Source organism: Dipodomys merriami, unplaced genomic scaffold (genome assembly GCF_024711535.1).
Source record: "Dipodomys merriami isolate MVZ:Mamm:240054 unplaced genomic scaffold, mDipMer1.0.p SCAF_17, whole genome shotgun sequence".
In the NCBI taxonomy this organism is placed as follows: domain Eukaryota; kingdom Metazoa; phylum Chordata; class Mammalia; order Rodentia; family Heteromyidae; genus Dipodomys; species Dipodomys merriami.
The window spans coordinates 22,318,780-22,343,632 of NW_027203048.1; the positions used below are offsets into that span (position 1 = coordinate 22,318,780).

General features: G+C 38.2%; 1 protein-coding gene and 1 pseudogene across 4 annotated transcripts in view; both read right to left on the reverse strand.

Moving 5' to 3' along the window:
• Thada (THADA armadillo repeat containing) overlaps window positions 1–24,853 on the reverse strand; it is a 351,130-nt gene that overhangs the window by 156,422 nt on the left and 169,855 nt on the right. The gene's annotated exons all lie outside the window — the stretch shown is intronic.
• LOC138829315 (programmed cell death protein 6 pseudogene) lies at window positions 10,793–12,068 on the reverse strand (annotated as a pseudogene).

Consider the following 24,853-nt stretch of genomic DNA (forward strand, 5'->3'; position numbering starts at 1 on the left):
AACACATGGTTGCTTGTTATCTTTTTAAAGTGAGACTACATTTAAAATATCCACAAATTAAAATATTAGTATCTAACACTGTGGCCACAGGCAAGTTACATAATGTCCTTTCACATCCTTGTCTGTAAAAGGATATTAGAAGAAGTAATCTCTAAAGTCCCCCTCAATAACAAAATCCTATAAATCAACGGACATTTAAACATTCCAGGAAGATAGCTATCTTTTTTATTTTAACATATCTTTATGATCTCTCTTGTCTTGTTCCATTGCTTAATCTCATAACAATATTGATGTTGACAATAAAAGTTTTATGTCTAACACTAACCACACTCAGTCTTCCTCCAGTCGGAGCCAATTTTCTCTATTTTGAATGTCTGTGGAGTTGGAGAACAAATGATCAGTGTTTTCTACACAGGAAACCCCTGCATTAACTCTCCTGGAATCCTGTCATTAAGGCACCCCGACTCTTCCCTTCTGAGGACTACATCCACCCAAGTCATTTCATCAAACAGACATTCCTCTTTAGAATCTAACTAATTATTTTGTCTCTGTAGAGCTAAACAAATCTGCCCAACGCCAATAACTAAAACAATGATTGGTGCTACTGCTGGATAAGAAAGTGGACCATTTCTTTTCATATGATTACCCTGCAGAGAATGCAATTTGTTTTTTGTTACAGCTAATTAATGCCCCTGAATGACCTTCCTTGGGTTTCTTAGCAACACTAAAACTGAAATCAAAATGAATGAATTTTTTAAAACCATAAAGTACATGGAAAATTTTGACAAATTCCCAAAAACTGCACTTTTTTGGCCTGGAAAAATAGCAAAAAGAGCAAAGGATATCAAGATGTTAGCAACTAACCTGCCCCAAAAAAGCTATATATTTTGCAGTTATGTAAATCGAGTCAAACTACAGCATACTTACAATAGCCCAAGCAGACTATTGCCAGCATGGTTTTAAATAATTCCCAGGAAAAGTTTACATATTCCTTTGTCTTAAGAGTCATGTTTATACTGCCACAGTGAAAAAGTACTTTCTTGCTGTAATTTAAATTTTTGTTTTACTAGTTAAGGCCAGGGAAATAAATGAACTTACGTCTAAGAGATTTTAGCTCCCAATATATTCACAATAATAAAAAAAAACAACCCAATTAAAAAAATTGAATCAAAGCTTTGAATAGATACTTTAGTAAAGAAGACATATGGTTGGGCAATAAGCACATGTAAAGATGCTCAAGTTATTTAGTCATTTGGGAAGTTCAAATTTCAACACCAATCAGATACACTACACATTAACTAGAAAGGCTAAAATAAAAAGACTAATGATAATCTTGTGTTAGAAAGGTCATGAAACAACCCAGACTCTCATATTCTTTTGGGGAGGGGAGTGTAAAATGGCACAACTGCTTTGGAAAAGAATTCAATATAAGCAGTGGTACTCACTAGACACTATGTTGAAAACTTGTGGGTGGGGACAGGAGGGAAAAACTGGAAGAGAATGAGGGGTGATACTGTCTAAAAAGAAATGTTCTCTTTACACCTGACTTATTTAACTGTAACCCCTCTGTATATCGCCTTTATAATAACAATAAAAAATAAATACACACCAACCATATAGTCTACCCATCCCATTCCTGTATGTTTACCATAGGGAAATAAAATCAAATGTCCACAAAAATGCTTCTACATCAAGTCCCTAGTTACTTATTACTAATACTACACATTGGATACAACATTAATGTCTATAAGCAGGTAAAAGCATAAACAAGTCATAGTAGATCAGTACAATGGAATACTATCTGTTGTTAAAAAATGAACTATCTATTGATATAACAACAAAGCTAAATCTCAAAATAATTAAGGTGCGTAGAAAAGACTGACAGAATAGCCTAGGTACTATATGATTCCATTATAATAACATGCTAAAAAATACAAATTAACCTATAGCCACTGATAAGTGATAGAGACATGTTCATACTTTACCTATACTGGATTTATGGGTCTACAAAACATATCAAATTGCACAGTTTTTTGTTTTTTTGTTTTTTTTTTTTTTTTTTTTTTATGTCAGTCCTGGGGCTTGAACTCTGGGCCTGAGCTCTTCAGCTCAAGTCAAGTACTCTACCACTTGAACCACTCTTCTACTTCCAGTTTTCTGGTGGTTAACTGGAGATAAGGGTCTCATAGCCTTTCCTGCCCAAGCCAGCTTCTAACCACAATCCTCAGATTCCAGTCTCCTGAGTTGTTAGGATTATAGGCATGAACCACCAACACCCAGCTCTGTACAGTTTATTTTAATAAAAAAGCTTTGATGGTACTAGTGTTTGAATCAAGGTGCTCCCTAGGCAAATGGCCTCACTTGAGTATCACCCCTGCCCATTTTGCCTTTTCACAAGTTCTTTTCACATAGTTCTTTTTCACAAAGGGTCTCATGTTTTTGTCTTTTCTTCTCCACCAGCCAGCACTGGGCTATGTATGATCGTCCTTGCTCTGCCTCCCATGTAGCTGGTATTACAAGCAGAAACCACTATATCCAACTTGTTTTCAAAAATAAAGAGTCTCACTAACTTCTTTGCTTTTGTTTTTGGCCGAGGGTGGATCTGAACTGGGATCTTCCTATCTTGCCTCCCATGTAATTAAACGATATACTCCAAACAGTTGCAGTTTATGTCAGCTTGGTTTGAAATTCTTTATAAAAAATAACCACTCACATACATTAGAAAAGTTGCTATAATCCTGTCTTATTTTTCCTTCTCAGCATCTACCTTCATTTCTAGAACATCCTTAATTTAAACATACCTAGGTAAAAAGTGTGAAAGATTCCTTCATCAGTACTAGCTTTTCTGTGTGCTCTCTTAAAAAATAATCATCAAACCAATAAACAGTTAAGTCCTAACAATTCTAAATGAACTAAATACCTAAAAATATTCTTTAGGACAATGTTCTGACTCTTCCACAGACAAGCCCAGAGAGAGTACTTGTCTAAATTCACAAAGAAAATGAAGGGGCAAGAGTGGTCAGATGCATCTAACTCCAAATCTAGCTAATTGCCAAAACCTGTATGGTCTTTGTTGTTGTTGTTTTGGAGACAGAGCTTCATTATGTTGCCTAGGCTGTTGGCCTCTTGCCTCACCCTCCTGAATGTAGAGATTATGGACATGCAGCACCATGCCTGGCTCTGAATTGAACAATCATGGTATATATTAAAAGAAACTGATTTTTGTTACTTTCAAGTGTATGTGGTAACTCAAACTAGTTTCAAATTTGTTAGGTTAGATTTAAGGGACTCTTCTGCATATAGCTATACAATTTTCCATGTGATTATTGAGACTAAATAATTTTACTCTAACTTGAGTAGATTAAATCTTTTTTTTTTTTTTTTGGCTAGTCATAGGGCCTGAACTCTGGGGCTGGACACTGTGCCTCAGTCTTCAGCTCAAGGCTAGCACTCTACCACTTGAGCCATAGCACCACTTCTGGCCTTTTCTGCTAATGTGGTGCTGAGGAATTGAATCCAGGGCCTCATGCATGCGAGGCAAGCACTCTACCACTGAGCCACCTTCCCAGACTCTAAATCTATTTTTTAATATCACATTTTATTTTTGAGGTTTCGGTTTTGTTGTGGGGTATTTTTTGTACTGGTTGTAGGTCTTGAATTCAGAGTCTGGGCACTGTCCCTGAGCTTTTATACTCAAGGCTAGCACTCTTACCACTTGAGACACAGCTCAGCTCCACTTCTTGTTCTTTTAGTAGTTAACTGGAGATACGAGTCTCATGAACTTTCCTGCCCAGGCTGTCTTTAAACTTCCATCCTTAGATGTCAGCCTTCTAGTAGATAGGATTACAGGAGTGAGCCACCAGTGCCTGGCTAATATATTGAATACTTAAAAAATTATTCAAATCATAGGTCATGTTCAATTCATGCTAGTTTGAATCATTCCAAATTCTGGAAATTAAAAAAAATAGCCATAACCCAGAAGTCAGATCAGTGTCCAATTATATTTAACATAGCCCCCAAAAAAGCACAACAAAATTACAGTACAAAGTTAACAGTGAAACAAAGTGGAACACACACACACACACACACACACACACACACACACACACACACACACACACACACACACACACACACACACACACACACACACACACACACCGGAACTAATTAAAAATATACTCGTGTTACAAGCATACAATTTCAGTCACAGCATTAGCTTTGTTCAGAAGCAAAGAACAATCCTATATGGTTGAAACCCTCTAACATTTAATTAGGTTGTTAATTTTGAGGAGAATCACCTTACCTTCAAGTCTTTCCTTGGACTGTGACCATGGCTTAATAATTTCATGGTGATTGTATTTTAAGATGGGGGAACATGTCAAGAAAGAATATTGGTCACAACCAATATTCTTGCTGTAGCAAGTTTTACATTTACCAGAAAAAAAAGATCAGTTAATTCTCAGTTAATTTTAATAGATTATTTTCACAATATTTTAAACATAAAACTCAAGAAGTCTCCACAGTAAGTATACATATATTGAAATAAAAAAACAAGAAAATCCTTAAGTGGTATTCCTTATTTCCTTTGAGTTTGATTGACAAATCTATTTAATATCATCTTACTAAGCTTCCCTCTTTGCCTATCAAAAATAAAATTCAGCATAGAATGTATGAGTCATTTTCAGTCATGCTGAGGACACAACCTTAACCTAAGATTAAAACCAAAGTATGATATGTGAAATTTAATACTGTTTAACTTTGGTTTGGTTGAGGTTTAATTAATATAAAATTTCAAAAGAAAACTAAACAATTTGGATCACTTCCGCTCATTTCTGTCATTTCATCAGTAGATTTCTCTGGCTTTGGCTATATTTGCTAATATTGAGAACCTGGACAAACTGGTGGAATTTGGCATCACTTAGTTTATAATCTGTTTTACCAGTTTGTACAAGGCACAGAAATGTTCACTCCCCTACACATTTCAAAGCACTCTGTTAATGATCCAAATGATCATTCTGACAAAACCATTAGTCAAGAAGAAAGTAAAGAAATACTTTTTTTGTTTTCCGGTCAGTTGTGGGGCTTGAACTCTGGGCTTGGGTGCTGTCCCTGCGCTTTTCAGCTCAAGGTGAGCGCTCTACCGCTTGAGCCATAGCGCCACTTCCAGTTTTCTATTGTGGTTTATTGGAGATAAGAGTCTCACAGACTTTCCTGCCTGGGCTGGCTTTGAACAGCGATCCTCAGATCTCAGCTTCCTGAGTAGCTAGGATTACAGGTGTGAGCCACCGGTGCCCAGCAAGAAATACTATTTTTTAAAAGAAGCACCTTTCACACCAGAGCACTTTAACCCACGCTATTTTTGACAAGACTCTGTTTCCTAAAAATATGTTTTTTGAGCCAGTTATCGTGGTGCATGACTGTAATCCTAGTGCTGGGGAGGCAGAAGAAAGAGAACTGAGAAAGTTTGATGCCAGTTAGGACTACATACTGGGACTCTCTCTCAAAATACTTTTATTCTAGTTCCAATTTTCTTACCCATGAAAAGGTGGGCTTACTTTTATTGATTTTCAAAGTAAAATTTGATATATTTTAAGTTTATCTTAGCTTCTTATATCTTAACTTCTTTCCAAATCCCTATAACCCTCTAGGCGCGCGTGGCATGCGTGCGTGCGTGCGTGCGTGCGTGCGTGCGTGCGTGTGTGTGTGTGTGTGTGTGTGTGTGTGTGTGTGTCTCCTGGGGCTTTAATTCAGGACGTAGGCACTGCCCCTAAGCTTTTGTACTCAAGGCTAGCACTCTATCACTTGAGCCAGGGCTCCACTTGCAGTTTGGGGTTTTTTTTGTTGTTGTTGTTATTGTCAAGACATATTGAAGATAAGAGTTTCACAGACTTTTCTATTTGGGCTGGCTTCAACTTTAATCCTCAGAGCTCAGCCTCTTGAATAGCTAGGATTATAGGCATGAACTACCATCATCTGACTTCCCTCTAGCTTTGCTTAAGGAAAAACACTAAATATAAGAATCTAAGTGCCAGTGGCTCATGCCTGTAGTCCTACCTACTCAGGAGGCTGAGATCTGAGGATTGTGGTTCAAAGCCAGACCAGGCAGAAAAATCTGTGAAACTCTAATCTCTAATAAACTACCAGAAAACCAGAAGTGGTGTTATGGCTCAAGTAGCAGAGCACTCACCTTGAGCTAAAGAGCTGAGGGACAGCACCCAGACCCAGAGTTCAAGCCCCATGACCACTCTCCTCCCCCCCACCCCAAGCAAAAGGGTTGAAATGGAACTGTGGTTCCAGTGGTAGAGAGCTAGCCTTGAGTAAAAGAAACTCAGGGACAGTGCTCAGAGCCTAAGCGCAAGCCCAAGGATGGGGGGGGGGGGGGGGAGAAGAGGGGCACGCGGGGGGGGGGGGGGGGGGGGGGGCCGCGGCGGAGGAGAAGAGACAGAGAATGTGGGAGGGAGGAAAGAGAAGTCAGGAAGAGACAGAGAGGGAGGGAGAGGAAGAGAGAGAGAGGAAAGAGAAAGGGAGGAATTGCTGAAATCATGATGAATGTCTCACATATATACACTCAAAGAGACATCTTTTTTTTTTTTTTTTTTTTTTTTGTCCGTTGTGGGGCTTGAACTCTGGGCCTGGGCACTGTCCCTCAGCTCTTCAGCTCAAGGCTAGTGCTCTACCACTTGAGCCACAGTGCCACTTCCTCAAAGAGACATCTTTATCCAGAGTTCTGAATGGAAGGTTTTTGTGGGTAACAAGAAGAAAAGCTTCATGATTTGGAAAAAGGATATCTTTAACTCACTCATATACACTTTATTACTTTCTATCTTCAACTTCATATTGCAATTTTGTCCCCAGGTAACAGGGTCTGAGTTTTTATTTTAGGAAAATATGACAGACTAGTCTTCAGAAGCCATCATCACCAATGAAGCAGAAAAGGCTGGTTGAATCACAAGTCAGTAACAAAGTTGTGCTGGGTTGCAGACAGGATTTAACAAGACTGGGTTGAAATTAGTTTAGTAACCTGTGCTTGGCCATGTAGTAGCTGCCAGACATCAAAGATGAGGTCAACTTATATGATCTTACATCTAATCATGCAGCATTCCGTCACTACCATTTGATAATTAGAGCAATAGACATTACCATTTCAACCATCAAGAAAACTTATACCTTGGGAAGCTGAGGTGGAAGGAATCCAAGTCTGAAGGCCAGCCCTACCTACACAGGGAGATTGTTGGTTGGGGTGAGGGTAAACCCCCTTTTTCTGGTTCATTTGTGGAAGGAGAGTGGCTATCATAGTTTAAAGTAAATAGTTTTCAGGATGGAAAAGGCTCTTTTCTAATTTCAAACTTTTGTGTCTATACCATGGTAGCAACTGGCCTCTTCATCTATTTGGGTTCCTTAAGGTATACTATATGCACAATTTTGTAGTTCCTAAAGAGATGGACAATGCCTTATATGCATCAAACCTCCCATTCAGAGTAATGCAGACCATTCAGCTCAACCATAAAGTATTGCATATGTGACCAAGGTACTGCAATCTCAGGATGCCAGTATTATTTATCTATTTTTGTTATGGTAAAATGTAAATAACATAACATTGACATTTTTGTCATTTTTAGGGATATAGTCCAGTATATAGTCTAGCAGTTTTATTTTAGATCCAACAAGACTCTGGCCTCTATGTCTGAATGTCAATTGCCAGTTGATATTCATGGTTTCACAGAGATAAATGCCATTCCTTTTTCAGGTAACCTTCTGGCTTAGGTATTTAAAGCCAGAGTTAATTCAACAGGTTAAGGTTCTTCTGCTTGAGGTGAGCAATGAATTATCAAACTAAGTATTTGTCCATTTCCTTCCAGATGGAAGATAGAAACTTTGATCTTCTTTTACTTGCCATTAAGCCTCTCAGAAAAGAAGGAACCTACTATTCCCTGACCTTTGGGAGTTTTACAAACTTCAGACTACAGGTCAGAACACAGACAAGGAACTGTCCAAGAAAAACATGCCCCAAACGAACAGGATATAAACAGAGCTATAACACAGTAATTAATGGTAGGGACTTGACTCCCCTCACTTGCTTCTCTGATAACTATCTGGCATTTTATCAGCAGGGTCTTTTATCTGGAAGGATTCACTATGTTCTGCTGCCTGGAACTATTTTGGGAGGGGACAAAGACAAGCTTTCATCCTGGAAAGGAAATGGAACTACATCTAGAAGGGTAAAGAAGAGTCAAAGCTGTAAAAAGACCTCTAGTCTTTCCCTGCAGGAAGGTGAAGTAAAGGGAAAAGAAAAGCCCTGTTTCATTGGAAGCATGGACAGAGTTCTGGTGGGGAAAAAGTCACTGCAGTCCTCTGCCAGGTGGAAGAGGTAAAGAGGACAACAGACCTTCTTCCTTTATTCCCATTTTCACCTTCCCCTAATTCCTTCTTATTATTTTCCTGTCAAAACCAAGAAAGCTCAAATTAATTCATGCTGTAGCATTAATGACTAATAACAACTTAGAAGTAATTTATATTCCATTGAAATGTCTGCAGTAGAAGGGATAAAAATCCTGTCCTAAAGGAATGGAAAAGTCCGCCAGACCGCTGGTGGTTCATGTCTGTAATCCTAGCTACTTAGGAGGCTTGGTAGTTCAAAGCCAGTTTGGGAAGGAAAGTTCATGAGATTCCTACCTCCAATTAACTAATAAAAGAGCCAGAAGAAGAGCTGTGGCCTTGTGCAAAAAAGATCAGGGACAGTGTGCCCAGGCCCTGAGTTCAAGTCCCTTATTTTTGAGGCTCAGCTCAAGATGGAGATGTCATCTGAGAGCTCTGTTGGGAAGAGGACACTGCTTAAGAGCGCTCAAGTCTTTCACATAGGTTTCTACTACCTGAGGGCAAAGTTGGTTCTGCTGAGCAGTTTGACTCCTAAGGAAAAAGGGATAGTCAATTATGTAAGTATTAGTAGTAGAGCCTGTTCCCTTATTCCATTTCCAAACATGGCCTCTCTACTTGGACCTCTTAACAACATGCCATAGGGGGGAAAAAACAGTTTTGAATTCTCTAACCTATTTAACTCTGAAATATTTCAAAGGTTGAGCAGGAGTAGCTGGTCAATTCCAAAAACCTGCAGCTTGAGGCTTCTAAAGCAGAGCACAGATTGTCCAGTGACACCAGTTCCCTTTCCTTCAAGATGTGCAGAAGTCCTGTGGAGGGCAAGGTTCACATGGAGAGCTCTACCGACAATCTATAGCCTACAGGCATGAATGAGGCCCTCCCCCTTCCCCCTCCCCACCAGCAGCTTAGCTAGCTGACTTTCAATGGGGGAACTCCACCAGAGCATGAAATATAGTGAGGCTGCCACTTTGAGGATATGTTCAATCAGGTAGCAGACTGAAAATATCTCATCAGTCTTTTCAAGTTTCCCCTAAGTCCAGATTTTATTCGGTGGTGGGACCTGGGCACTGTCCCTCAGCTCTTCAGCTCAAAGCTAGCACTCTACCACTTGAGCCACAGCACCACTTCCAGCTTTTTCTGTTTATGTGGTGCTGATCAATCAAACCCAGGGCCTCATACATGCAAGGCAAGCACTCTACCACTGAACCACCTTCCCAGCCCCGTATGCTAAATTTTTTGAGGACCCTCCATACTGCTTTCTGGAATCGTTGAAAAAGTTTACATTGCTACGAACAGTGCATTAGAGTTCCCTATTGGCCAAATCCTTGCCAGCATCTGTTACTGTTTGTTTTCTTGATAATGGCCATTCTAACTAGGGTGAGATGGAATTTCAGTGCTGTTTCAATTTGCATTTCTCTTCTGGGCAGAGATGTTGAGCACTTCTTCCTGTGTCTATTGGCTTCTTCTGAGAAGACATTTTTAAACTCATTAGTCCATTTATTAACAGATTGTTCACTTTTTTTTCTTTTCTTTTTTTGCCAGTCCTGGGCTTGAACGCTGGGCCTGGGCATTATCCCTCAGCTCTTCAGCTCAAGGCTAGTGCTCTACCACTTGAGCCACAGTGCCACTTCTGGCACTGAACCAACTTCCCAGCCCCGGACTGTTAGTTTTTTGAGGGTTTAATTTTTAAAGTTCTCTGTATATTCTATATATTAAACCACTGTCTGATGTGTAGCTGGCAAAAATATTCCCCACTTCTGTAGGCTGTTTTTTTTTTTTTTTTAGCTTGTTGGTTGGTTATATCCTCTGTCATGAAGAATTTTTTTAGTTTGATACAGTCTTTCTTTGATTTGCTGTGCTTCTGGATCTATACAGAAAATTCCTGTGCCAAGGAGTTTAATGTTTCTCCCACTCCTTCTTGTAATATAGTTTTCAGGTCTTACATGGAGGTCTTTGATTTTGAATTGATGCTGCTACAAAGTTGATAGGAGTCCAGGTTCAGTTTTCTGTGTGTGGATATCCAGTTTTTTCCAGCATCATTTGTTGAAGAGGCTGTCTTTCTTCCAGACTATGTTTTTGGTTCCGTGTGTGTGTGTGTGTGTGTGTGTGTGTGTGTGTGTGTGTGCGTGCGTGCGTGCGTGTGTGTGTGTGTGTGTGTGTCAGAACCAAGCTGTTTTCATAGCTCTATAGTAGAGTTTAAAGTATTATTTTATCTCCAGCACTACTTTTCTTGATAAGGATTACTTTTGCAATTTGGGGCCTTCTGTGGTTCAAATGAATTTTTGTGTTATTTTCCCTATCTTTTTGAAAAATGATCAAGATTTTATTTTTTCTATTCTGTATCATTACTTTATTGCATATTTTGTATGTTTCAATGAATATAATAAATACTCTCTTAAAAAAGTAAGGCACATGAAAAGTTTCTGTGCAAGTTTCATTATTACTCATAACATTCCATATAATTCAAAAATTCTATTCTAGTGGAAGCATTTTCAATTACAGAACTGAAGATGTTGAGAAAAGGACATGATACATGTTTTGCTTGCACGTAAAATATCTGAATCATTATTACACTTTACCTCACGGCCCAGTCAGCAAAGCCAAGGTTTGTAATCATATCACTGAAGCTACTGTTACAGCTGCAATAGTACTAATCGGTTTAAACGTGTATGTACAGTCGGGTCACAAGTATTAACTATAGAAAACCCATAGAAGGAAGAATAACTAATCTAACTGCATCTGCGTCCTGATTTGTCCCAGGTAGGGGGTTGGCATTTTCTTCCCAAACGGTGCTGATATTCACAAGGCGTAGTTACATGATGCTGAATAACATGGAGAGATACTGCTCGTTAGACACCTGAATCCAGCCATCTTGATCCATGTCGTAGCGCCTGAATATATCTGTCAGCCTCTGCAGGACGATGCAGCCTTGGATAAAGTCATCAAACGCAATCTGGCCTCGTCCCTGTCGGTCAAACTTTCGGATGAGGATGTCGTGGAAATGGTCCGAGAGCCGGTAGCCAAAACCTGAGAGTGCTTGCTTGAGCCCGTTCTTGTCGATCATCCCGGAGTTGTCTCTGTCATAGGTGCGGAAGGCATTCTGCCAGTCTGTGATGTACTTCCAGGCACCAGTGAACTCACTGAAGTTCACTCCAGCTTTGTTCTCCCGGTCAAACATAGATATGATTGACCTGACGGTCACTGGATTACACGGGGTCCATGTACCATTGGAGAGGCTTGCTGAAGCTCATTGTCCGATATCACCCCACTCCTATCTTTATCAACCCGCTGGAAGACGTTCCACAGGAAGCTCCGGTCTGGCAGCGCCGCGCCCGCTGCAGGGCTGAGGCCGGCCCCAGGGCCCGGGCGGTAGGCGTAGGCGGCCAGGGACTCGGGCGACGCGGGCGACGCGGCTCAGCTCTGACCGCAGTGCTCTGATCTTGAGATTTTAATGGCTATTAAACTCTGGTTATATAGGAAAAAGGGATTCTTCTGGGAGAAAATACGAACAAGCAGGGTCCTTCAAGAACTATGCACCATTACTCAAAGGGCCAGCTCAAGAAACTCACTTTGAGTGCTGTTTGCTAACAAGACTTGTGCTCACTGCTTTTGAAATTATTTTCTTGTCTGTGTGATACATCTTTCAGTAACAATCCAGATTTCCCAAAGCCATCCACATATATTTCCATAGTTGGTACCCAAACAGCTGGCTGTTTCCTGTGCTGTGTAGGACTGAAAAGGAACTGGCTTATTTACATAGCAGAACTTCTCCTACATGGATTCTGTTGCTGTGTTGGGTGTTGTAGAGACTGAGCAGACAACTCACTAATGTGGACACACCTAATTTTGGTTTGGGAATTAGAATGATTCAGAACTAAAGTTACTTCTGGGACTAAGAGTTTTCATGTACAGTTGAGAAAAATATGGCATTTCTTAGGGTCTGGCAGTCAGGACACAAATGTCCTGTCCTTGCTGCCAGAAACCTCATGGCTGTGAATCCTTTCCTGTGTGCCCTCCAAGCAGGTTCCAGCTAGCAACCTTTGGTTGCTGAAAGAGGGAAATAGGACTGAGCACAAGAAAACAACAAACAGTGAGAGGAAAGGGATCTTCACCACCTCGCAGGCCTCACATAAACCAGCTGCTACTGAAGCCTTTCTCTGAAGTTATTACATGCAATTTGGAATAATGAACTTTTTCCCCTAATATTCAATAATTTAAACACTTTACTGATCCGGACTTACCTTGTCCAATTCACTTAGCTATAATATAAATTATGACTATGATTCCATTATTTTCTAAGTATAAAAAGAGAAAAATGATCAAGTAACTTATTGTACACGAAAGTACTTTATAAAACTTTAAATTTTTATGTAAATGCTTATTACTATTGTCTTTTCTCTTTCAGCAATTTTGAATATTTTCAAAATTATGCAATATTTTAACAGTGAAACAAGATGATATAATGAAGATAGAAAACATTTTCTAATAATCTATAAAGTATGCACAAATAGCAGCCTACAAATAATCCCATTAAGGTTTTATGCTTTGTAGCCTCAAGACACACTTTTCTTTTTCCTAAGACACTTATAACTGTGCAATGACCCATGATTTCCTCTAATAAGGAAAATTTCTTTTGCAAGAAAGTCTCCACATTTCTCAAGAACCTCACAACTTTAGTTGAGGCAGTTTTATTTAGCAACTTGTCATAACCACTTGGGCTTAACTGCAAGTTTTTATTTTTGACTGATTTCAGATTAGGAAATTAGATCACTGACAATGTAGTGCCCAAGGGGTGGAATAATATCTAAGGTAAGCAAAGTAGGCCCAAATACTTGATACTTAAAACTGCAAGTTAACCTTGTCATGCTGAGAAGTAGGTTGCCATATTTCATAGACAGAATAGGTAGATGGAAAGGCCTATCTGGGTAAGATGTGGTACTTAATACAGTGGCATATGGGTCCTGGCATCATAAAAAACCTGGGTTTAAATCTAAGTCTGTCACTAGCAGTATGACCATGGTACATATCTAAACTTCTTCTGCTGAACTTTCTCCCATTTTAATGGTAATGATAATACCAACAAACTCACAGGGATATCATAATGATCAAAAGATTAAATAACTTGTCAGATTATTGAGGTAATGAAGTGCTTATGTTCAAGTCACATTTTACTTAATAATGGTCCCAAAGCACAAGAGATAGTACTGATACCAAGAGAAGTTGCAATGTGTTTCCTTCACGGGAGAAAGTGAAAGTTCTCAATAAAGAAAGAGGAAAATCAAGTTACTAAGTTTTAGGGTAAGAATAAATCTTCTAGATATGGAACAGTGAAGAAAATAATTCATATTTGGTTTGTTACACTTCAAATGTGAAAGTTATAGCTATGGAGAGCAATAGTACTGAAGATGCAAAGGTCGTTAAATTTGTGTATGAATTCACATATGAGAACAGAAACAGCACATACAGGGTTCATTACACTACTTAAATTTGTGTATGAATTCACATATGAGAACAGAAACAGCACATACAGGGTTCATTACACTACTGGGTACTCATACTCAGGGTTCAGTTGCTGGATCCACTGGGATTTTAGGGAGACTACCATGGTCATGGCCTAGTTAAGGCCTGCCTAAAAAGAGGTGTGTGCACACAGGTGTGCGCATGCACGCGCGCATATACACACACACACACACACACACACACACATACACAGAATCTATACCAGTCAAGGACAGATAATCAAAATATACTATGATGAAAAGCAGAAGGGGGAAAGAATGCAGTAAAAAAAATGTATATCCTACAAAAAGTGAGCCGGGCTCACACCTGTAATCCTAGCTACTCAGGAGGCTGAGATCTGAGGATCACGGTTCAAAGCCAGCCCGGGCAGGAAAGTCCGTAAGACTCATCTCCATTAACAACCAGAAAACCAGAAGTGATGCTGTGGCTCAAGTGGTAGAGTGCTAGCCTTGAGCTGAAGAGCTGAGGGACTGTGCCCAGGCCCAGAGTTCAAGCCCATGACTGACCAAAAAAAAAAGATAAAAGAAAAGTGAGTGAAGGGGTGAGTGAAAATGGGTTGGGATAACATTGAAAGGGATAACATTAATCAAGACACATTCTATTTCTAAACTTCTTTGTTGAATGACAACTCTTTTGTACAACTAAAGATAATAAAAACAGAGAAAAAAATACATACTATGATATTCTTGTTCCATGTTCTCTTTTAAGCTTACTATTTAATTCTTACCTGTCTATTCCATTTCCTAATTTCTATTTTCCTCCTGAAGAGAAAAAAATACAGTTCTAATTTTAAAATGCCCATGGATGATGGAATATTAGCTAGGATATAGAATTTATTATGTGAAATCCTTTAAGTTAACATTAAAAATGTCTGGCAAAAGGATGTCTTAAAGGTTATCTGTGTTTTGAGTGAGCTTCACTCATCTTTCTTACCCTAGGAGTTACTAGATGACACAACTACATGTATTTGGTCAGCTTTGCAAGAATAGAAGCTATAGATAGGAATCACCATTTTGAACCTTTAACTCTCATTTCCTACATGGGAAACAGGACATGCTTTTTTCTTTTTCTCTTTCTATTTCTCCCTCTGATAATAAAACAAATTTTTGCCAAAACTTAAAAAAAAACCTGTTGAGCAGGTTGGCCATAATTTTTAGAAAATATTTAAAACCAAGGAAATAAAAAGTCTCTATAGAAAAATATTGAAGTATTTTATAATATGAAATATTACCAAACTTAAATTTTTCCTCAATACTACTCATTATTTCCATAAGACTGAAATGCAACCTTTGGGGCAAATATTATTTTTAAAGTAACAAAAAAGTCGCCATCAACTGTTTCTCCTATAAATAGAAAATGGTTTGTTTTGTGAATTTTCTGGGTAATCCTTGGTTTAAGAGGAAGCAATGCTCTTTATTCAATTATTTTTTAATTGTTATTATAAAGATGATGTATAGAAGGGTTACAGTTTCATATGTCAGGTAATGAATACCTTTCTTCACTACCCTTCCTTCACTCTCAGAAGCAATACTCTTTATCATGAATTCCCAGTTATACATATTAGAACTTTATCACAATCTTCCTCTTTTTTGGTCCCACTATCTATGGAAAAGATGGCCTACCTTGGCTCTTCCATGATATTACTATGATATTTCTAAAAGCCCTGAAAATGACAGATGATTCTCCTATTTTTTCCTGGCTTGCTATGTAGGAAATTTTTTTCTGGACTTCACAAACCCAGAAGGCTTCAGTTCTTAGGACATATATAATGAAAGTGTTTAGTATATACTTTGGTTCACAAGCATATCTTTTATATTACAAACTAGACTGTAGGTCTATCTTCAAGGATGAAAATTCTCTTCCTTACTTTGCAACATACCCAAGACCTAACACTAACAAAGTACACAACAGATGTTTTGCAAACACTTGGTAATCAATCAACTGACTGGATTCTAACTGACTGCCATTCTAAGAATATATAGCAACAAAAAGCCATGGATTATCATCATCAGAAATTTACCCTAAGAATGAGACTGTTTGCAGATCCAATCACTTGTTCTAACATGACCTGAATTGGCCTGTTGAAGTAACAAATAACTCTGGAGAAAAGCTGGTCCTTACAAGTTTTGTTTTTCTAGCTTGCTTTTGTCAATGCATTCCATAAGAAATGAACTCTTCATTCCTGTTGCTCAAAAACACATTTAGAAAAAGGTCTTAAAAGAGATCTGGCACCAGAAATGAAGCTGGCAAGCCACCTCTCTAGGAACTAATGAGAAAACAAAAAACAAAAAACTACGAGAGTTTCTTTTTCTGCAAGGTTTTTTTTTTTTTTTCCCTTTCTTTTTTTGAGGGGGTGAGAGGCAGGGAGAAAGGCACATAATACAGAAAACATGATTTCATTCCACACTCTGAACCTCAACTACCCTTGGGTAGAATTCAGAAATTCCAAATGCCATGAGTGTAGCTCTCCAAACGAAGAGCCAGGCGGAGCTACAATAAGAAGGAGGCAGAACAGGTAGCTGCCAGTGAGATTCCCTCAACATTAGGAAATAATCTTCTAATCTCTGCTTTCAGGTCCCCCATGTTAGGCATAAAAAAGGCAACACCAGAGTTTCAGTGCTTTATGTCAAATGTGCATTTCTCTAACACAACAGTCTAAAATGCTAACACAGGGGTCTCTGTGAAAAAAAGGAGTGGGTGCCAGTTTGGCAACGATGCAAAGAAGAAAATTGGGCTGCTAAAAACTCCCTGAGCAGAATTAAACGTGTATGCCTTGATATTTTGCCCAAAGCCTGACCTGGTGTCACACAATCATGCTAGAGAAGCCAAGGACCTGGTTTCCAGACTGATAAGGTAACAGGTTCTTTCTTTTACCCAACACCTGTCAAACTAGGATGGGGGTGGGTGGATTTCCTGTACTCCCCTTTCCTAAAACCTATAGAATTCAGTGGTAACTGCAGGAGGGCTGGAGCTTTGGATCTCTAGGCTGTGCAAGGAGAAGACATTCTACATTAACAGCAAAATCCTATTACTAGGATAAGCCCTTTTCTTAGGAGTTTCTACAGATAATTGGTAGGGCTTAGGAACTCTGATACTCTGTTTCCAGGAGTTTCTGTTCAAAGAGGACACTTTGGGAAATTTGAACAATAAAGGATTATCTATTTCAGTCACTTCAGAAAAGCATCTCTGACTTCTCAGAAACTAAGATGTTCCTTATGCTTGTCAGAAAATAAATAGGGTTTAAGTGAACATCTGGAATGGAGAAAAATACAGCAGACACACACACACACACACACACACACACACACACACACACACACACACACACAAAGATAGTTAAATTAATAAGGAATGCTTTTCCAACATCAACAGACAAAAAAAAAAAAAAAAGATTTTCAAAACTATCCAGAACAAAGTTAAAGAAGTTAATTAGAAGCAGGTAAGTGAATTAATTTCTGGAGGGAAGGGCACTATTTAGTAATAGACCACCATAACCTTGTGAACCATGTCATGAATGACACCCTAAATTCTTTCCTTTGAAGATTTAAAAGGTGCAAATATGTTTCATAGGTTTAGAGGAAGGTTCCTTGTTTCATTCACTGCCTTTTTAGAATCTACAGCTAAGTTGAACCTTGTGAACCATATCAAGAATGACACCCTAAATTCTTTCCTTTCAAAAGGTGCAAATATGTTTCATAGGTTTAGAGGAAGGTTCATTGTTTCCTTCATTGCCGTTTTAGAATCTACAGCTGAGTTTTTCAGTGTTCTAAAATAGGACATTCCCAAAAGAGGCTTTGATAGTCACTGAGTCCAACCTCACATGCACAGCAGGAATTCTTTAGGAAACATGGCTAACATATGATTACATTTTTTTCTTCCTTTCCTTCTTTCCTTCCTTCCTTCCTTCCTTCCTTCCTTCCTTCCTTCCTTCCTTCCTTCCTTCCTTCCTTCCTCCCTCCCTTCCTTCCTCCCTCTCCCTCTCTCTCTCTTTCTTTCTTTTTTTTTGTTGGTCATAGGGCTTGAACTCTGGGCCTGGGTGCTATTTCTCAGCTCTTCAGCTCAAGGCTAACACTCTACCACTTGAGCCACAGCGCCACTTCCATATATCACTTTTCTTCAAACACTTTCACTAACAGACAGGTTAGTATTAGGGAAAACTTTTCACTTCCTCGATGAAAAACACTGATTTTCACAAAATGTCTTTGCATTAAAATGTTCAATCTTATACTTTCCAACTGGGGGGGAAAAAAGACAAATTATATGCCTTCTGCCATATGGCAGCCTCTCAAGTTGTAAAGACCATTACCATATTGCCTCTAACCAAATCTTTTCAGTCTTACTGCTCCCAGATGTTTAGTTTCCTCCTCATCTTGGTCATCTCCTCTGGATAAATATTAGTTTATCAGTGACCCTTCTAAAATGGGGGTTCAGAGCAGAATAACAAGCAGAATAATGTGGGTTTAGTCTAACCAGCAGAGTTCAGGGAGACTACAGCTCCAACTGTCTTTTTTTTTTTTTTTTTTGGTTGGTTATGGGGCTTGAACTCTGGGCCTGGGCACTATCTCTGAACTCTTCAGCTCAAGTCCAGCACTTTACCACTTGAGCCACAGCACCACTTCCAGTTTTTGGGTGGTTAATTGTAGATAAGAGTCTTACAGACTTTTCCTGCTGGGGCTGGCTTTGAACCACAATCCTTAGATCTCAGCCTCCTGAGTAGCTAGGATTACAGGTTTGAGCCACCAGCACCTGGCTAGCTCCTATTGTCTTGAAGTAGCAATGTTGCCTCATGATCCCTCCCACCAAAAAAAAAAAAAACCCCAAAAACAATAACTCAACAAAATCACCACCACCACCACCAACAACAAATGGTTAGGAGGCCAGATCACCATCATTTTGCCAGTACTGGGGTTTAAATCCAGGACCTATGTTTTTGCTAGGCAGGTGATCTACCACTGAGCAATGTCTCCAATTCATTTTGTATGTGTAACTTCATACTGTGTATTTTTACATATGTATTTTTATAATGCCTATAAAAATCAAGATATGAAACTTCTCTCTATCAAATGTTATCTTGATCTTCACAGTCCATTAGTCTGGCCTTCCAAGACTATTTTCAGTCTTATTGCTCAATTATAGATTATATCAAACATAAAAAAAAATCAGAGAATAATACGACACTCAATCATTTGTTCAGTAGACAGATTAGGAACACATCACAAATAAAATGAAGCTTCTAATACATAGCTTCTCAATACTTTCCCCTGAGTCTCATAGAAGTAATAGCCACATGCCTTAATCTGTGTTTTTCACTCTTGTCTGAAGACTATGATTCACTTGTCTATAATATTTATGCCATACACAAATGTGATAAGTAAGCAATTAAGTCTGTTTTCATTTAGGTAATTCAAATAAAGGCTGCACTGTCTACATCCACTAGCCTGGGAATCCCATTATGATGAGGTGACTCAGGCATAACTTATCTTAGGGAATCTTTACTAGTTCCCAGAAAATAAAGTACAGAACACCTGTAAATGACACATTTAGTGATCTAGTCTAAAATTAACTAATATCAACACAACAATTTGGTCATTAATAAAATATGCATTTGATCTTGCTTTTAAAAGTCCTTCTGTAAGTTCCTGGCAAAACAGCCCCACCTTACATTTCCCCCAAAATTACTAAATTGGTTCCAGGCTCTCTTGCACCTGAGGCTGTCATTTATCTGAGTCCAGGGATGTGCCCTCACCCACAGGACACAAAGCTCTTTTTCTCGCACCTCACCTACATTTGGCTTCAGGGCCTGCCTTCCAGTTTCCTGGCAGAGGCATGCCAAAGCAGGTGCTGAAAAAAAAAAAAGTCTTCTCTCAGATTGTGAGTGTTCCCAGCACAAAGCAATGAGAAATGCCTCAGGTGACAGATATCCCACTTACCCTGACCTAACCATTACACAGTGTACACATGTATAGAAAAGACATACTGTTAGCCTGCAAATATATACAATTACTAATGTCAACTAAAATTAAAAATAGTGTAAAAAATATTCTCTTTCTCCCACATCCCTTTTCTGTTTTGGCTTAGTTATAACTCTATGATTTTCAACAGAAAAACAGTCTCTTCCTCCTATTCTTATTATTCCAGCTCTTACCTGGCTCTAAAGCCCTGCAGCAGGATACTTCAAGGTGGGCCTCTCAGGACCTCCCCAGAAGCCAGTTAGAAAGGAGTTCACAGGCCAGAGAAAACCTAGACATATTTACTCAAATGCCTTAATTTGATAGAAAACAAAACAAAACAGAAACTCAGAGAAATGAAGTCATAGTCTAAGCAAATGTCAGAACACAAAACACAAGACTCTTCAAAGGAAAGGCCAGGTAAAATATAAAATCCAGCTGAGCCTCTTTTCTATACAACCAGCAACCAATAAGAAGCAAAATTAGGCTCTAATATCATAGGCCTAAATATCCCTACTTCAGAGACATAGATCTGTTCAGACACAAAAAAGTCTCAATTTCAAATCAGGTTCACTTTTTATGTTAAACTAACTGTGCCCAAATCTGGACTAGATAAAGAAAGGTACCACAAAACAATAAAACCTTCAGATGCTTCTGTGTGAAAGGAGATGATTTATTTGGGGAGAATAAGTACTGAACATTATAACAGTTGTAAAGAAAGAAAACAGAATAAATGACAAATGCTATAGACTTCACAGAAATTGGAGTAAGCTGAGGGAGAAAAAGGGAGCAGGCTGCAACTTTCCCACCTCAGCAGTGCTGGAACCATTCTCTGTCTCCTTCATCTTTTTGGAAAACAAATCTTGCCTGTACTTATCTAGAAGGATTCTTGGAAGACAGACCAGGTTGAAGTGTGATAGACAACCTTGAAGAGGAATTCCTGGTGTTACAATCTAAAATGAAGCTAACTATTGTCTCCTGCAAAAACCACAACTTTGCACCATGGAAAATAAGCTGTTTCACTTTATAACCTGGGTAAGGAAAAAAGTGATAACTGCTAAAGTACATAACTTTCAAGAAGACAAAACAAGAGTCAATATTATTTCTCAGTGTCACAGGCTTAAAAGGACCAACTCCTTTAAGTTTTTGCATCCCCACCTTCCTCTCTTATTGCTGTGTTATTTTTATTTTTTCTTTTACTTTCTCACTTTTCTTTTTTGTAAGACTGGTATAATCTAAATGTTCTATGAAATATTTTAAAAAATATATATATTAATATGTACTTTGTACTATTCATTGCCTACATTTCATTTCCTTCCTCCTTTCTTCCTTTTTAAAAATAATAACATTAGGGCTTGAACTCAGAACTGAAGCTCTTACTAGGCTTTCTTACTCAGAGCTGGCCACTTGAGCTTCTAGTACAACATTTTAATGGTTAATTGGAGATAGAGTCTCTAGAATTTCTCTTTCCCAGGCTAGCTTTGAACTCAATCCTCCAGGTCTTAGCCTTCTGAGTAGCTAGCATTACAGGCATGAGCTCCTGGTGTCTAGTTAGACATTCATGTTTCAACTAAAAAAGTTTCTACTGTACAGGTCCCTCTGGATGATTTCTATTGCCACATACATAAGATTGGATTTCTATTTGCATTTCTATCTGTACTGAAAACAATGAGAACCATAACTAAAAAGGATATTAAAAGTCACTTGCAATGAAAATACACAAAGGGAGTTAGTTAAGAGTGGAAGAGAAGAATTTTTAAAGGCACCCCAAAAACCTAATGAAAGGCAATGAAGATCTACAACAGATCTCAATGAGCTACTGAGGTCTCCGATTTCAGCAGAAGTCACTTTCTCTGTTGATACTCATATACACTTATACACCTAGAATATGTCATTGATTCAAAAAGGGTAAAGAGCATTGGCTAAGGTATACAACCAGTAGGCAGACTCAATGGTGCTAGGCTTCAGTCTTTTGTAATTTCTTATAATTCTTTAATGGAAACCTAAAACCTGCATGCGAAAGAATTCGAAGATTCATATCCAGACATTTTTTAGTCTCCAAAAATACTTCAGTTTCTAGAAAGCCTAGACAAGGAGATACTCTGCTTTGTGGTATTTCAACTGAAGGGTAAATGGTATCACTGAAGCCATCATATTAATGTGGAAAAGGAATTCAGGTGTCTGAATCCAGCATAACATGAGGCACATAAATACATTGGATATTTTAAAAGAATTATAACTGAGTGAGGTGATTACTTCCTATAATGCCTGCACTCAGAAAGCTGAGTCAAGATCACAAGTTTGAGGCCAGTATGATCTACAAAGTGATACCTATTTCAAACAAAGAAATATATAAACAAAAGTAACAACAAACGCATTAAGCAAGATGTTCAGACTAACTTTCTTATCTGTGTAACAATCCTAATTGTGCATGCAATATAACTTTGGAAATCTAAATCAGTGATTCTTAAGATCCAAGTCAACAAGAAATCAACCAAGAAATAAGCGTGAATATATTCTTAAATGTGGAAAAAGGCCCAAAATACAAAAAAAAAAAAATTACTAATATAGAAAGGAAGGAAATAGTAGGTAAATTATACATGAGTCAGAGAAATTTTTAAAAACTGTTGTTGGAGCTTGCAATCTCTGCATTGCGCAGTTCACTTTAGCTTGGTCACAGCAACCCTTGCATACTACCACTAGCTGTAAAACTTTTTTTTTAGCTTAACTCAGAGGTATCTTAGAGCCTGATTAGAACTTTTCCAAGTACATGTTACCATTAATAATGCCACAAAGATAAAAAAAAAACACCCATTCACTGTGCATTCATCCATCTTTTTAACTGTCAAAACAGCCCAGTCTTTACCATAACAAGAGGCACTAATAAAGCACTAATAACAGCTCTATTAGTGATCAATCTTTCATTTCCTCACAAAGTCAGTAAATCAAATATGTTTAGTTTTACCATAGTTTCTGTTATGTTTTTAACAACCTGTCTATAGTTCATTTTCCCAGAGAACACTGTAGGGATTGTCCCTAGACTGATAAAACCCAGAACTGTGTTTTCTAATTTTAAGTCTGTGCTTCTTATGCTTTCCCACAGAAGATGGTCAAGGAATAAAAGGCCAGTCTTCCCCTGCATCTGACTCAGAATCAACTCCATAACCCCAGGAAACAGTCCCTTAGATATGTATCTGACCACATATGAATTATCAATCCAACTGGCCAAGCTTTACTAGCAGAAAAGTAAATGAGAAGCAGATTCCACCACTGGTAAGATATTAATTCTAAGCCCAGATAACAGCCTGTATTCAGATGTAGAGACTGTGAATACAGATTCCTCATTTCTGTTAGCTGCATAAACTTCAGTCCTTATAGAAATATTCACTGAGGCTGAAGTGCTTGGCAACCACAATGGGAGTTGGTTACTTAGGTGCAACAGAAAGAGGACATCTTCCAGGACATAGAAGCACATTCCTTTAATCCTAGCACTTAGAAGGTATACGGAGGAGAATTCAAGTCCAAGGCTGTGTGGGCTACATATAAGACCTTGTCTCAACAAAAACAAAAATAAGCAAAAAAAAAAAAAAAAAAAAAAAAAAAGAAAAAAAGAAAAATGAAATAGTATATTTAATACTCTTTGACAAAGCCTTACACTCTTGCATTCAAAGTTCAGTCCTGTAATTAAAGCTCTTTCTAAGCAGAAATTCCCTCAATAGAAAAATGGGGGTGACAGCATTTTCTCCCAGGGTGATGGCAAGCAAAATATCTGTACCTCACAAAAATCAGGACTCAACCAACTTTGTACTCTAATTAGAACATTTTGCTGATTATTCCATGAACTTCTAGATCAAAAATCTTCTTATAAACCCCATACACAACCTAACCAACCAAAACCCAAGTATGGCCTTACTACTGACTGTTTTATTGTCTATGTATGTATGCTTTAATGGTGTTTAATACCTCAAGTTTAATCCTGCTACTCAAAGTGTGGTCCATCATCATATTACATGGAAGTTGGTTTGAAAAGCAGACTTTGAGACTCACCCTAGAAACTACTGAATGAGAATTCAGAAGATTCCCAAGTGGTATGTTTATATCTTAGTTTGAAAAACATATTTCTTGCATGGACATTCAATGAATCAGAACCCACTGATTCTCTAAGGAATTACCTATGGCCCTTCTGCTGTTGATGGTATCCTATCAATCTGTATTCAGGCAGAAAGTTACTAATGACCACAGCATTTCACCAGGACTGGATGACTGCAAACTTCTAACTTTCTATCTTTTGAGTTTAAACACCAATGTACTAGGTGCACTGGTTCCAAAGTAGCATATAAACTTTCTATATTAGTGCAATCTTTGGTATAATCAGTTTTGAGTACAAATAGTGTGGACATTTGATTACATATAAACAAATACATTTGGACAGATGTTTTCAATGTAATGATTTCTAGCTTCTAGGATACAAAAGTTAACAGAACAATTAGTAAAAAGTCCCTGCAAATTGAATATTCCCAATACAGATGATCTCTGTTTATAATGTACACTGTGACTCTGCATGTACCCTTCCCTACTACATCAACTTCTGAGAAAATTTCTTAGTTGTATTCTATGTTTCCAGATAGTCATGAAAAGGGCACTTCTAAAGCCTCTGAAAGTAAAATTTACCACCCAAATTTCTCAAATGAATCATGAAGTGGTGGATGAGGGAGACTGGTAACTTTGTGTATCAGGAAACAAAAACCAGTCTGAGTGAGTCATCTCTGATCAAAGATAACACAGCCATAGCCAGGGTTTGGCCTAAACAAATGGCCACAGTAATCACATGTCACAATCTATGTTTAATGGTTTCTCACATTAAAATGCATAAGTCAGCTCTGTGAAACAAGGAAGTGGAACTCAGAGCATACATAAATAATAAACACACTTTCTTTATGGTGGTATTTTTTTATATTTGTGTTCTAAGTCCATTTCAATTTTTGGTAGATTTACTAAAATGAAGA